Source organism: Taudactylus pleione, unplaced genomic scaffold, assembly GCF_031769625.1.
Source record: "Taudactylus pleione unplaced genomic scaffold, aTauple2 ptg000206l, whole genome shotgun sequence".
NCBI lineage: Eukaryota > Metazoa > Chordata > Amphibia > Anura > Myobatrachidae > Taudactylus > Taudactylus pleione.
In genome coordinates, this window is record NW_028284608.1 from 8,823,378 (window position 1) to 8,838,477 (window position 15,100).

Sequence of the window (15,100 nt, forward strand, 5' to 3'; positions counted from 1 at the left end):
TGCCTCACAGTTTTTGCTATCTAGCGGCTTGCATAGTTTTCTTCTGGTTTCTCCAGTTTGCTCCCACAGTCCAAAAACATACAGGTAGGTTAATTGGCTCTTGAGAAATGGACGCTAGTGTGTGTGTGTGTACCGGAAATATTTCACACTGTCATCTCCAATGCTGCAGGGATGGATGTGAATGATTCTATAGCGCTGTCCCTTCTGCAAAATATAAGTACTGTACAGTAATGTGCTTTAAATGTGATTGGTAGAAAAGCGATATATAAATAATACAATTACTATATAAAGTTGGTTACAGTACGTGGGCACCACACAGCGAGAGCACAGTCACGTGTGTATATTCTACAATTATAAGCTGTGAAATGGGACCTACTTGAAGGTTGACGAATGCTGGCAGGGGCCAGATTCGCAGTCCGTATGCTGGACAGCGTAGGCCGACTCAGCAGTTTTTCTGGGTAGATGTTTGCTCCAGGAATACTTTCATCTGAGCTGGCTGGCAGTGTGCTCAGACCGAAAGATTTGGTAGTTGTTGGCTCTGTGAAATATATCAAATAAAAATACATTTAAGCACAAGACACTGCAGCATAAAACAAATCTCACTTTGCACTTATTAAACTATAAACACATTTAAATGATTTGACTCGTTTGGAACCATTAATTGGAGTAGAAATGTTACAGCTACAAAACAAACTATTTTATTTCAACAATGGAACACCCCGGTTATTGTAAGTTCCAGGTCCCTCGTCGATTTATTGTCAGTTACCCTCCAAATGAGGTTACAGATGGGTGGGAATATCCTCCGCTTGTGGATGCCTCTATTTCGAGGTTGCCAAAGTCACCACCATATAAACCTCTGGGCTACATCACACTTGCCAACTCTTCCTGATGGTCAGGGAGACTCCCTGAAATAGTAGCAATCTCCCTGATTGCACCTTATCCCCCTTATGAAGCGGTTATTTAAAAAAAGAAAACAAAGATCCCTATGGCTACATAAATTTCGGAAAAGTATCAGTGTGTTTTCATCGACAAGTAGATTTTACTAACTGCTCACTTACATTTGGCTATAAATCAATTTTATGACACGCCGCCCAGATGGAGCAGTACACGCCCACTTTAACGCAGTCTCCTCTATGTTGCTTTCACAATCTCCCTGAAATACTTATGCAAAAGTAGGCAAGTATGGGCTACATCTCTTATGGATGGCGCAGTCGGGAGGATGGAGAGCCTCGGTAGGCCCAGCATGACATGCATGTGTGTGTAATGAGAGCTGTGGACTATTATATGGTCTAACTCTCAGCGAGATTATAGGCTAATTGACCAAGAGCAGAGTTGCACACCACGGTGGATCATTCTCAGGATGACACTTTCCCTTCAATGTATGTGACACGTATCCCAGTTAACTAATCATGCATATTAGATGAGCACATGGACCATGCTCACCTTACCTTCCACAGTCCAAAACCATACAGGTAGGTTAATATGATCTTGTAGAAAATGGACCCTAATGTGTGTGTGGCAAAGAATCTAGACTGTAAGCTCCAATTGTACAGGGACTCATATGAATGATTATGTAGCACGGCCGCTGCTGCAAAAGTTAGAATGTGCTTTGAGCATAATTGGGAGAAAAGTGCTATATATAAATAATACAATTATTGCCTAAAATTAGTTGCATTACATGGCACCGCCAGGGGCGTCTTAAGAGAGGAGGGGGCCGGTGTGCACTCACTGTGCGAGCCCCCCTCCTCTCTTCCCGGTAGCTGACAGCCGACTGACATGGCTGGCTATCCACCGGAGCCTTAGTAGACTCTGGGCACTAGAGTGTGCCCGGAGTCTACTGCACATGCGCAGAACACCGGGAAAATGGCCACGTTGGCCATTTTCCGGTGTTCTGAGCAGCGCTGACACCCGACGCGGGACCACGGACATGTAAGTTTAAAAAAAAAATGGGTGCAGGGTGTGCGGTGCGGGGCGCCCCTGGACCCGGGGGCTCATGTTCCCCGCACACACTGCACCCATTGTAGATACGCCACTGCGTCACCGCACAGAGAGAGCATAGTTACATGTGTATTTTCTTCAATTCACAACATGGCTACAGGTCCTACCTGAGGGGCGGCGACGGTGCAGAACAGGTCGGCTCAAAGGTTGGTTTAGACAGATATCTGCTCCACTTGTACTTTCATTAGAGATGACTGGCAGTGTGCTCAGTCCGGACGATGGAATAGTTTTTGGCTCTATACTGGACTGCAATTGTACAGGCTTGCATTGAAGAAGGCCTTGAGACAAAATGAGGGCTCTGTAGATGGCTTGGAGTTCCAATACATTGATTTGCAGAGTCGACTCTACTGATGTCCAACGACAGTGGTAGGAGTGTTGGCCGGTCACTGCGCCCCATCCTCTGAGACTTGCATCTGTTGTAAGAAGTACCCAGCCCGGGATCCAAAGGGGGAGACCCTTGGTCAGGTGGGATGTCTGTAACCACCAGGAGAGGGACAGACGAACCTCTAGAGAGAGAGAGAGAATCATTGTCTGGGATCTGATCCGCTACTGTTCTACCTGGAGAGGATCAGTCATTGTAGGGGTCTGGATGTAGAAGGTGGATACCATGGATTCCAGAATCTGCATTGCAGCATGAAACCGACACTCAACGACTGCGTAGGAATCTGCATAGCCGTAATTGAAGTGTGGAAATTTTGTCCGCCGTCAAGGAAGATTCTTTGGGCTTGAGAATCGAGCAGAGCCCCCAGATGAACCATCCTTTGTGAATGGTTCAGGGAGGACTTCTTCCAGTTGATCAACCAGCTGTGCCTCTGTAATAGAGCAATGGTTATCTGCATAAAGAATCTCTGGAAAGCGTGCTAAGAGCAGTAGGTCATCCAGGTATGGTAGCAGTCTGTCTCCCTGACAATGCAGGTACGGTGCCATGATGGCCATAATTTTGGTAAAGACCCGTGGAGCAGTTACCAGTCGAAATAGAAGAGCTTGAAATTGAAAATGTTGCTGTAGGACAGCAAACCGGAGATATCTCTGATGAGAGGGTGCTATAGGTACATGTAGGTAAGCATCCTGAATATCCAGAGAAACCATAAAGTCCCCAGGCTCCATAGCTAAAACAATAGAACACAGAGTTTCCATCTGAAACCTGGGCACTTTGAACTTGTATATGGACTTGAGATTGAGAATAGGTAAATAGGACCCATTTTGTTTCTGAACTAGAAACAGGGTGGAATAATAACTGTTCCCCCGTTGAGAGAGTGGGACTGGAGCTATTACCCCTGCTTGCAGTAAGGAATGAATGGCATTCTGGATGAGCAGGGCCTTGACCGGGTCTGCTGGTGGACCTGTGTAGAATAATTGGTGGGAAGGCCATCTTAGAAATGAGAGGGCATACCCATGACAGACCACTTCTTGTACCCAGGCATCTGTGGTGGTCTGACACCAGAATTGGGCGAAGCAAAGAAGTCGGCCTCCTACTCTGGGATCTCCCAGGGGGGAGGCCCAACCTGTCATGAGGAGAGCATGTCCTCCGGTTTGGCAGCTGGGTGTCTGGTACCACAAGTCTGTTTGTTCCTGGGTTTTGCAGCCTTAGTGGAAGCCAAGTGTCGAGGAAATTACTGACCCTTAGGTTTTCCTAGGGACCAAAGGATCTGAAGGATGTTGTCCGGGGTTTTGTAGTAGTTGCCGAAGGCAGGAAAGCAGACTTAGATGCTGCTAACGTGGCTACAATCTTATCCAATTCTGGACCACACAGAATGTCTCCAATGTAAGGCAAACATTCCAAGGCCTTCTTAGGGGTAAAATTTATTAAGATTCAAGTTTGGTCGAGATTTCAATCTCGGGTGAATTTAGGCATGTTTTTCATCTCGCAAAAAGACAACTCGGGTGAGTTTGGAAGAGATCTCTCTTTTCACTGTTAAAACTCGGGTGAGATCGCAAACTCGAATCAACTCACCGGTTGCTCACCTTACCTCCCAGGTTTCAAACCATACTGGTGGGTTAATTGTATCTTGTCAATAATGGACCCTGATGTGTGTGTGGCAAAGAATCTAGACTGTAAGCTCCAACTGTACAGGGACTCATTTGAATGATTACGTAGCACAGCCGCTGCTGCAAAAGTTATAATGTGCTTTGAGCATAATTGGGAGAAAAGTGCTATATATATATAAATAATACAATTATTGCCTAAAATTAGTTGCATAACATGGGCACCTCTCAGAGGGAACATAGGGCCTGATTAAGAGCCGCTCGTAAGCGGCCGCTCGTTCGCTCCGAGTGATGTTCGCACAACTGCGCATGCGTATGGGTTGTAATACGCATGCGCAAACCAGTCATTGTGTGCTCGCAAAATAGCGAATGCCTGCTAATTTGAGTGACAGAATGAGGCGTTTGTGGGTGGTAACAGGGGAAGGTGCTTCAAAACGGGGAGTGGAGATCCGAACGCAGGCGTGCCAAACGGTCAAAACGGGCGTTTTAAGGGTGTGCATAATTAACAAAGCAGCGTCATCGACCACGTCACTTGGTTGTCTTTTAGCCTGAACTGCTCGCATGATTGCGGTAGGAAAATCCTACCACAAGCACTGCAAGCAGTTCATACGCCTTTCGATGTACTCGATTAATCTAATAAATAGCGGAGATGACGTAGGATGCAAGCGGCCAGGGGGCGTTTTTTAAAAAATAGCGCGCACATGTTTCGTTTGCTTGTTCAGACATAAAGGCGTCAACAGACCGCAAAGAGCGAGCGCTCTATTTAAATATCCGACCCCTTTTTCTGAACGAGCGAGCGCAAACAGCGTCTGGCTCTAAATCAGGCCCATAGTTACAAGTGTATTTTCTTCAATTGGAAACATGGCTACAGATCTTACCTGAGGGGCGGCGACGGTACAGAACAGGTCGGCTCAAAGGTTGGTTTAGACCGATATCTGCTCCACTTGTACTTTCATTAGAGATGACTGGCAGTGTGCTCAGTCCGGACGATGAAATAGTTTTTGGCTCTATGGAATATATCAAATAAACACATTAAAGTACAAATAAAATAAAAGTCACATTTTTAAAAATATTCCATTGTATATACCTACCAGGTAATCCAGCATAAAATGAGTTCTGGTAAAACTTACCTTTGTTAACTCTCTTTCTTTGAAGTCCATATGTTCCACAGGGATTCCTTGGGGTGTAGGTAGTGGTTAAGGACAGGACACCAAACAGTTAAGCTTTTGAGCTCCCAGAAGGCTCCGGTCCTTCCCCCAAGGGTTACCTCGGGGATGTCCCAAAGCAGTATGCAAGGGTGTGGATGCTCCTGTGCTGAGAGGAGAATCCTGCATCCACAGTAAGCATCCTGACAGGCAAAGGTATCGAAGGCATAAAACTTAAGAAAGGTGTGGACAGAAGACCACGTGGCTGCCTTACAAAGCTGTTCAGCTGAGGCACCACGGCAAGCTGCCCAAGAGGGACACACAGAGCGAGTGGAATGAGCAGTGACAGAAGCCGGTACATGAAGGTCCGCCTGTGTGTAGGCCTGTCAGATAGCCATATGAAGCCATCTGGCCAAAGTCTGTTTTGTTGGCAGGTCAACCCTTCTTGTGGAATCCATAAAAAAAATAGAGTATCTGTTCTCCGAAGAGAATTGGTACGGTCCACATAGATCCTGAGGGCCCGGACCTCATCTAATGAGGCCTCACCTGCCGAGAGGTCTGGTGATTGAAAGGCCGGGACTACAATTTCCTCATTAATATAGAAATGAGAAACAACTTGGGAAGAAAACCAGAGCGAGCCCAAAGAAAAGCCCTGTCGTGATGAAATATTAGAAATGGGGAGTGACAGGAGAGCGCCACCAAGTCTGACAACCTATGGGTGGAAGCTATAGCTAGAAGAAAAAAAGTCTTCGCTGTGAGCCACTTGAGTTCCACAAACAGAGGGCATTAAAGGGCCTGGAGAACCAATGACAAATCCCACAGAGCCACTGGTGGGACATAAGAAGGTTGTATACGGAGGATACCCTGAAAGAAGGTGTGGACATCCTGTAGAGAAGCAATTCTGCACTGAAACTAAATAAATAGAGCAGAGACATGTACTTTCAATGAGTTAAGGCGAAGTCCAAGGTCTAATCCAGCCTAAAGGAAGGCTAGGACTTGAGAAACCCTAAACTCCTGAGAGTCATAGCTTCTAGTGGCACACCACTGGAAGTATGTATGCCACACTCTGTGATGGATGGTCTGGACCACAGAGTGAGAAAACCCTTTGGAACTTAGGAGGGATATTTCATGAGCCACACCATCAAAGACAGACGACCCAGGTCCAGGTGAAGGCAGGGACCCCGAGACAACAGGTCCAGCCGTTGAGGAAGTAGAAACGGGGCATCTATGGAGAAGATTGGAGTACCAATGCTGTCTGGGCCAAGCTTGTGCCACCAGCAAGACTGTGCCTCCGTCTTGCTTGAACTTCTGAAGGACTCAAGAAAGAAGGGAGACTGGAGGGAAGAGATACACCAGCAGCTCATGATTGTGTCAGGAGGTCATGAGGTCCACCTCCGGCAGGCCCCACCTGTCCACTAGGAGTTGAGAGACTTCTGGGTGGAGAGAACATTCCCCTGCATACACGTTGCGACAGGTGAGAAAGTCTGCTTCCCAATTGAGTACTCCAGGAAAAAACACTGTGGAAATGGCCTTGATATGACCTTTGGGCCATGTGTGAATGCGGTACACTTCTGCCATTGCTGACCGACTTTGAATGCCTCCCTGGTGATTATACCCAGGCATCTGTGGTGGTCTGATGGCAGAATTTGGCGTAGCAAAGAAGTTGGCCTCCTACTCTGGGATCTTCTAGGGGGAGGCCCAACCCATCAGGAGGAGGTTTTGTCCTCCGCTTTTGCTCCTGGGTGTCTGGTAGCCCAAGTTTGTTTGCTCCTGGGCTTTGCGGCCTTAGTGGAAGCTGACTTTCTAGGAAATTAGAGACCATTGGGAACCTTAGGATCTGCAGGACATTGTCTGAGGATTTGTAGTAGTTGTTGAAGGCAGGAAAGCAGTCTTAGATGCTGCTAATGTGGCTACTATCTTATCCAATTCTGGACCAAACAGAATGTCTCCAATGTAAGGCAAACATTCCAAGGCCTTCTTAAGGGTAAATTTACTAAGATTCGAGATTGCAATCTTGGTTGAGTTTAGGCATGTTATTCATCTCGCAAATTTACTATCGACAAACTCGGGTGAGTTTTGAAGAGATCTCTCTTTTCACTGGTAAAACTCGGGTGAGATCGCAAACTCGAATCAACTCATCTTCGTCTATGCAAAATATGCTTATGTCGCAGCCACTGGGAGATGTATGGAGACATTCACCTGCGGCTTTGCTAATCTAAGCACCTGCATAAATGTCACAGTATTGGTCACAGATCAGTCGATCATTGAACCTCTGAGTGACACTATGGCTATTCTGAATGGAACTAGGACAGCGGCACCAGTAAAGCTGCGTACGCGAGCGCTTGCAAGCGGGTCGATTTTGGCCCAGTGTGCATGCGCACGAGGGAGCTGGCTCCATCGTGCGCATGTGCGAGACCCAGATAGCGACGGGCAAGCCGTCGCTATGGGTCTCGCTACAAAGGGGGCGTGCTGTCGATGGTGAGTGACTGCACGCCCCCTTTGGTGGGCGGGCCGGGGGCGTGGCTGGCCAGACGGAGGCGTTCCCATGGGAACGCCTACCGTCTGGGGCCGGCCCCACTGACATCACAAGTGATGTCAGTGGGAGTGCTCTCGGCTCTGATACCACAAGGGTCTCGTCGCAAGCCCGATGCTCGCGATAGTCTTGACCATCGCAACCATCTTTTTGGCCGCTCACTATAGCTGTGGGTGGTCACCCAACAGCTATGCGAGCGGCCGGGAGGCCGCTAAAAAAAAACAGAGGGACGGCCCTGATTCAGAGCAAGCGCTCTGTCAGAGCGTCCGGCTCTGAATCAGGGCCAAAGACCGAGTCACTGGATCCAAAAACTCCCATAAAATGGCTGCGACGTGCCTGCGCTTTTCTTACCACCACTCTGTTACCACCCACACACGGCCCATAACCGTCACTTACTCTGCATCTAAATCCTCTCTGCGAGTGACATCATTGAGGCACTGGATGCAGACAACACTGACTCAGGCTCTCAGTGCAGAGTATCTCACCATGGTGGATCATGCTCAGGATGCCATGAGGGGAGCAGGCTAAATGCATACATGCCGACTATCTGGCTGCCCCTTCCGGAAGGGAGCAGCCAGATCGGCATTACTGGGGGGCGTGGCCAGCAAACACGGGCGGGGCCAGGTGATAAGTTTTTGCGGGCGGGGGCGGAGCCACGCGAGCGCGTCATTTTGGCCCCGCCCCCGCTACACACTGCCGATATTACAGCCAGTGTGAAGCAGGGGGCGGTGCCAAAATGACGCGAATCAAGTCACCGACCCCCTTCGCTGCCGGGGTTATAGAAGTTATTGCAGTGGGACAGGAGGGATCCACGGCAGCCGGGAGACTTGCCTGCCATCCCGGGAGGTCGGGAGCGGCACCCGATTTTCGGGAGGCACCCGACAAAATCGGGAGGGTAGGCAAGTATGGCTAAATGTCATACTACTCTGTGCTTAGCAGTGACACTTTCCCCTCAATATATGTGACACACATCCCAGTACACTAATCACACATGTTAGATGAGCAGATGGACCATGAACCTGCCCAGTGAGGACATGCACCTGTGTATGAGCAGTCCTGTAAAATTAGAATCTACTATGCAAATATAGATGTGACGTGTAATCTACTGTGCATATGTAGATGTGATGTGTAATCTACTGTACATATACAGATGTGACGTGTAATCTACTTGGGAGAATACAATTATTGCTCAAACATGGACATCGCACAGAGGGCCTGATTCAGACCCGCTCGCGAGCGCTATGCGCTCGCAAGCAGGTCGATGGTGGCCTAGTTCGCATGCGCACGACGGAGCCGGCTCCATCGTGCGCATGAGCGAGACCCGGATAGCGACGGGCAATCCGTTGCTCCGGGTCTCGTACCAATGGGGGCGTGCTGACGATTGTTGAGTGACAGCACGCCCCCTTTGGTGGGCGGGCCGGGGGCATGGCTGCCCAGACGGAGGCGTTCACATGGGAACGCCTAACGTCTGGGGCCGGCCCCACTGACATCACAAGTGATGTCAGTGGAAGTGCTTTCGGCTCTGTTTGAGCCGAAAGCAATCTGGGGCTTGCGGCAACGAGACCCTACCACAAAGATTTCGTCGCAAGCCCGATGGTCGCAATGGTCTTGACCATCGCGACCATTTTCCTGGCCGCTCGCTATAGCTGTGGGTGGTCACCCACAGCTATGCTAGCGGCCAGGAGGCCGCTCTAAAAAAACAGAAGGCCGTCCCTGATTCAGAGCAAGCGCTCTGTCAGAGCGTTCGGCTCTGAATCAGGCCCAGAGAGAGCATACTTACATCTGTATTTTCAAAGTATGGCTACAGGTCCTACCTGAGGGGCGGCGACGGTGCAGAACAGGTCGGCTCAAAGGTTGGTTTAGACCGATATCTGCTCCACTTGTACTTTCATTAGAGATGACTGGCAGTGTGCTCAGACTGGATGATGGCATAGTTTTGGGCTCTATGGAATATATCAAATAAACACATTAAATTACATTTTTAAAAATATTTCATTGTATATACTTACCAGACAATTCAGCATAAAACACATCTATAAACACATTTAATGATTTTACTCCGTATTGGAAACAATTATTAATATAGAAATGTTACAATTACGAAACAAACTATTTTATTTCAGCAATGGAACACACAGGTTTATTGGTAAGTTCCAGACCCATGCAGAATTTTTGGGGAGCTATAATTTTCTTAGTGAGGATGTGGATCAGTGGGAATATCCTCAGCTTGTGGATGCCTCTATCTCTAGGTTGCCCAAAGCTAACAGCGTGCAAAGCCCTGGGCTGCATCTCTTATGGATGGCACAGATAGAAGGATGGAGCGTCTCCTTATGTCCATTGTCGTTGCTGCAGGGAACTCTTTTACAACATCCACGCATGTGCAATGAGCTGTGGATATATGAATGCTTTACCACTCAGCAGGGTTACAGGCTAATTGACAAAGGGCCTTATTCAGAGTTGTATGCTAGTCCCGCTGCGGCTGCAACATTTTATACAGCTGCAGTGCAAAAAATGAGTTATGATAAAACTTACCTTTGTTAACTCTCTTTCTTCGAAGTCCATAGGGTCCACAGGGATACCATGGGGTGTAGGTGGTGGATAAGGACCGGACACCAAACAGTTAAGCTTTCAATTGCCAGGATGCAACTGTCCCTCCCCCTTAAACCCTGCCCCTGAGGCAAATCAATTTGTTAACAAACCCAAGGCAGGAGGAGGACAGGAGAGAATGAAGACTAGTACACAGAAGAATCACACTCTCATATCAAAGAGACAGGAAACCGTTGACCAGAAACATAACCCATAGCAGTCAGGTGCGTCAGGCCGGGCACCCTGTGGACCCTGACTTCAAAGAAAGAGAGTTACCAAACTCTAATTTTTTCCTTCAGGATCCGTAGGGACAGAAGACCACGTGGCCGACTTACAAAGCTGTTCAGCTTAGGCACCACAGTGAGCTGCCCACGAGGGTCCCACAGAGCGAGTGGAATGAGCAGAGATGGTAGCCGGTACAGGAATGACCTCCAGTGTGTAAGCCTGTGAGATAGTCATATGGATCCATCTGGCCAGAGTCTGTTTGTTGGCTGGCCATCCCTTCTTGTGGAATCCATAGAGAACAAATAGAGTATCTGTTTTCCGAGGAGAATTGGTACGGTACACATAGATCCTGAGGGCTCGGACCACATCCAATGAGGCTTCACCTGCCGAGAGGTCTGGTGACTGAAAGACCGGGACTACAATTTCCTCATTAATATGGGAACAAAAAACACCTTTGGTAAGAAAATGAGGGCGTGTCCGAAGAACAGCCCTGTCCTCATGAAAAATCAGAAATTGGGAGCGACAGGAAAGCAACCCTAAAATCTGACACTATGGGCGGACGCAAGAGCCAGAAGAGAGTCTTCGCTGTGAGCCACTTGAGTTCCACTGAATCCCGGCGTTCAATCAGAGGGCCTTGAAGGGCCTGGAGAACCACTGACAAATCCCACGGTGCCACTGGATGGACGAAGGGAGGTTGAATACGGAGGACACCCTGAAGGAAGGTGTGAACATCCGGCATTGGAGCAATTCTGCGCTGGAACCAAATGGACAGAGCAGAGACATGCACTTTCAGCAAGGCCAGGCAGAGTCCAAGGTCCAATCCTGCTTGAAGGAGGGCCAGCACTCTAGAGACCCTAAAAACTTGAGGGTCAAAACTTCTGGTAGCACACCGATAAGGGCAGAGGTTGGCTTACACGCTCTGAGCATTGTCAGGACCACCGAGCTAGAAAATCCTTTGGACCTTAGAAGGGATTTCTCAAGAGCCACGCCATAAAATACAGATGGGCCAGGTCCGGATGTAGAAATGGACCTTGAGACAACAGGTCTGGATGTTGAGGAAGTAGGAGAGGACCGTCTAAAGAGAGGCTGTGAAGATCGGTATACCAAAGATGTCTGGGCCAGGCCAGAGCCAGAAGCAGGACAGTGCCTCTGTCTTGCTTGAACTTCCAAAGAACTTGAGGAAGAAGGGAGACTGGAGGGAATAGGTATGCCAGATGGAAGGTCCACTTCACCGACAAGGAATCTACAAAGGCTGCTTTGGCATCCCTTGTTCTGGACCCGTACACTCACAGCTTGCGATTGTGTCGGGAGGCCATGAGGTCCACCTCTTGCAGGCCCCACTCGTCCACTAGGAATTGAGTGGAGAGACCATTTCCAGGCATGCATGTCGTGACAGCTGAGGAAGTCCGCTTCCTAGTTGAGAGCTCACAGAATTAACACAGCGGAGATGGCGGGAGGTGACCTTCGGCCCATGCGAGAATTTTTGACACTTCTGCCATTGCTGACCGACTTCAAGTGCCTCCTTGGTGATTGCTGTAGGCCACTGCTGTGGCATTGTCGGATTGCCCTTGTACAGGCTTGCCCTGAAAAATGTCCTCAGCCAGAGTGAGGGGTCTGTAGATGGCTCGGAGTTCCAATATATTGATTGTCATGGTCGACTCGACCGATGTCCAATGGCCCTGAAAGAAGTGTTGACCAGTCACTGCTCCCCAGCCCCGGAGGCTTGCATCAGTTGTAAGGAGTGCCCACTCCGGGATCCAAAAGGGGTGACCCTTGGCTAGGTTGGACATCTGTAACCACCAGGAGAGGGACAGATGAACCTCTGGAGAGAGAATCATTGTCTGGGATCTGATCCAATTGGGACAGCCATTCCATATGGAGAGCATTAGGTGTTGCGGAGGCCTGGAATGGAACTGAGCGTACTCCACCATGTCGAAGGTGGATACCATGTATCCCAAAATCTGCATTGCAGAGTGAACTGAGACACGGTGACTGCGGAATAATCTGCACACTGGTTGAAGTGTGGAGATCTTGTTGGTTGTCAGGAAGATTCTCTGAGCTCGAGAAACCAAAATAGTCCCCAGATGGACCATCCTTTGTGAAGGGTTCAGGGAGGACTTTTTTCAGTTGGTTAACCAGCCGTGTCTCTGTAGGAAGGCAATGGTTATCTGAAAATGGCATTGAAAAACCTCTGGGGGGTGTGCGAAGAGCATGAGGTTGTCCAGGTATGGTAGCAGCCTGACTCCCTGACAACGCAGGTGGGCTGCCATGACTGACATACTTTTGGTAAAGACCCGTGGTGCTGTAGAAAGTCCATAGTGCTATATATAAATAATACAATTATTACCTAAAATTAGTTGCATTACATGGGCACCGCACAGAGAGAGCATAGTTACATGCGTATTTTCTTCAATTCGAAACATTGCTACAGGTCCTACCTGAGGGGCGGCGATGGTGCAGATAGGTCGGCTCAGAGGTTGGTTTAGACTGATATCTGCTCCACTTGTACTTTCATTAGAGATGACTGGCAGTGTGCTCAGTTCGGACGATGGAATAGCTTTTGGCTCTATGCAATATATCAAATAAACACATTAAAATAAAAGTCACATTTTTTAAAATATTCCATTGTATATACCTACCAGACAATCCAGCATAAAACACATCTATAAACACATTTAATGATTTCACTTTGGATTGGAAACAATTATTAGAATAGAAATGTTACAATTCAGAAAAGGAGAGTTATGGTAAAACTTACCCTTGTTAACTCTTTTTCTTCAAAGTCCATACGGTCCACAGGGAGACAATGAGGTGTAAGTGGGATTTGGAGGGCCAGACACCAACAGCAAAGCTTTTTCAATCCCAGGATGCTCCGGTCCTTCCCCCTATACCCCGCCCACAGCCTGAGGGCAACTGAGTTTTGTTAACAAGCCCAAGACAGGAGCAGGATAGGAGAGAAGGAAGACTGGTACTCTGAAGAAACACACTCTCACACAGAGAAGGAAACAAGAGACCAAGATAATAAACCCATAGAAGGCAGGAGCATCAGGGCGGGTGCCCTGTGGACTTCAAAGAAAGAGTTAACAAGGGAAAGTTTCACTATAACTCTCCTTTTCTTCTTCAGGGTCCATAGGGATCCACATGGAGACAATGGGGATGTCCCAAAGCAGTTGTTCAAGGGCAGGGACACTCCTGATCTGAGAGGAGAACCCGGCACCTGATGGAAGTATCCTGAGAGGCAAATGTATCAAAGGCATAGAACCTAAGAAAAGTGTGTACAGAAGACCACATAGCTGCCTTGCATAGTTGTTCAGCAGAGGTGCCATGGTGGGCTACCCACAAGGGACCCACAGAGCAAGTAGAATGAGCAGATACTGTAACCGCCACAGTAAGGCCAGTCTGCGTCTAAGCCTTTGAGATAGTCATGCAAATCCATCTGGCCAGAGTCTGTTTGTTAGCTGGCCATCTCTTATTATGGAATCCATATAAGATGAAGAGGGAGTCTGATTTCCTGATTGAACTATTATGGTCCACGTAGATTTTCAGAGCACGGTCCACATCCAAAGAAGCCTCACCCGCCGAGAGGTCTGGTGATTGAAATGCCGGAACCACAATATCCTCATTAAGGTGGAAACGAGAAACCACCTTGGGAAGGAAGCCAGGGCGTGTTCTAAGAACAGCCCTGTCCTGATGAAAGATCAAAAAGGGGGAGAGACATGAAAGTGCCTTTAAATCCAATACCCTATGGGCAAATGCTACAGCCAGAAGAAACAGGGTCTTTGCAGTGAGCTAATTGACATCTACCGATTCTAGGGGTTCGAATGAAGGATCCTGAAGTGCATAGAGAACCACTAATAAATCTCACGGAGCCACAGTAGGGACAAAAGGGGATTGTATACATAGAACACCTTGTAGGAAGGTGTGATCATCGGGTAGAGGAGCAATTATGCGCTGGAACCAGATAGAGAGAACAGAGACGTGCACTTTCAGAGATGCTAGTTGGAGTCCAAGATCCAGTCCAGCCTGAAGATAGGCAAGTATTCTATAAACATTTAAAACTTGAGTAATATAGTAAAATAACAGTAGTAAAGTGCCTCTGGCACTAATCAATGATGTGGAAGAAAAAATATAAAATAAATTATACTATACTTGGGTAAGTGGAGGTCGTTCTGATTAACCAGCAATGACATATAAAAAAGAGAAAAAAAAAGGAAAAACATAATAGTGAAATTCGGCTTGAAGTAAAGAAATTTCTAAATTTATTAACATAATTCAGCTAAGAAGCCATAAAATTCCATAATTAGCTTAGAAGCCATAAAAATTGTACAATGGTGACAAACAAATAAGCTCTATAAAAGAGCACAATATAGAAACAAATAATATGAGATATGGTAAGAACTTACCCTTGTTATCTCTATTTCTACGAAGTCCATAGGGTTCCACAGGATACCTTGGGGTATAGGTGTGACGTCAGTCGCAGGGCACCAAAGAGTTAAGCTTTCAGCCTCCCAGGATGCACTAGGTCCCCCTCCTATACCCCGCCCCCGAGCCAAGGCACCTCAGTTAGTTACCAAGCCATAGGCCGGAGGAGGAGAAGGAAGAGAGAGAACAAAGATCTGGACACATA